Source organism: Leopardus geoffroyi, chromosome A1, assembly GCF_018350155.1.
Source record: "Leopardus geoffroyi isolate Oge1 chromosome A1, O.geoffroyi_Oge1_pat1.0, whole genome shotgun sequence".
Taxonomy (NCBI): Eukaryota; Metazoa; Chordata; class Mammalia; order Carnivora; family Felidae; genus Leopardus; species Leopardus geoffroyi.
This window is the reverse complement of record NC_059326.1, coordinates 147,840,422-147,841,320: the sequence shown is the minus strand read 5'-3', so window position 1 is coordinate 147,841,320 and position 899 is coordinate 147,840,422.

Below are 899 nucleotides of genomic sequence, written 5' to 3'. Positions count from 1 at the left end.
TACTACATCAGTTAGCAATAATTAATTGTAACTAAAGTACCATACTAATATAAGACATTAATAATAAGGTAAACTGGGTGCAGAGTACTTAGGAATGCTTTATCCTACATTTTCAATTTTTCTGTAAATCTACAACTGTTCTAAAAAAGTTTTTTAAAAAACTCACAATTTAGAAAGTCTAATTATTATTATTATTATATGAACTGAACTTTTGACAGTGAAGTGACTTGTCCACAATCATACAATTAGGAAATGGCAGAAATTATATTAGACCTAAAGCCTGTCTAGCTCTGAAATCTGATCTGTTTAACCACCATAACATTAATTCTCTGTATAACTGAGCATCAGAACAATTTTGGGAATATTTCTTAGGCGTTCAGTAATTTCCTGGGCATAAGCCAATTGAGTGGAAAATTCCAGGGATTATGCCTTGACTCAAGATAACTAAAAACAAAACAAGCTAGCCCCTACTCTAAAACAAAACAATACAAAACAATACAAAATAAAACAAGACGAAAAACTCAAAGATTCCGATGTTCATCAAAGGCTAAAAATTTGAAGCTGAGGTTCGAGTTAGGTAGCTGGAACACGTATGTGTAGACAGAGGTTCAAATAAAGGCAATAGCATGTCTAAAAATGATAGCATTTCATTAAAAGAGGGAGTATAGTATTTCAGGAAGCCAGGGGTGTTTTAGGGTGCTTAAGCATGGGTGGCATTTAGAATCGTGATGAAAAATGAAAGTGTGGAAGTCAGCAGAAGTGAAATAGTATGCTCAGGTGAATATGTTAATGTAGACAAAAAGATACGGAGTCTTTGAGATTTCTAACAAAGTAGTCATATGATCCAATATACATTTCAGAAAGAGCCTTGGTGAGGGCAGTGAAGAAAATACAGAGGA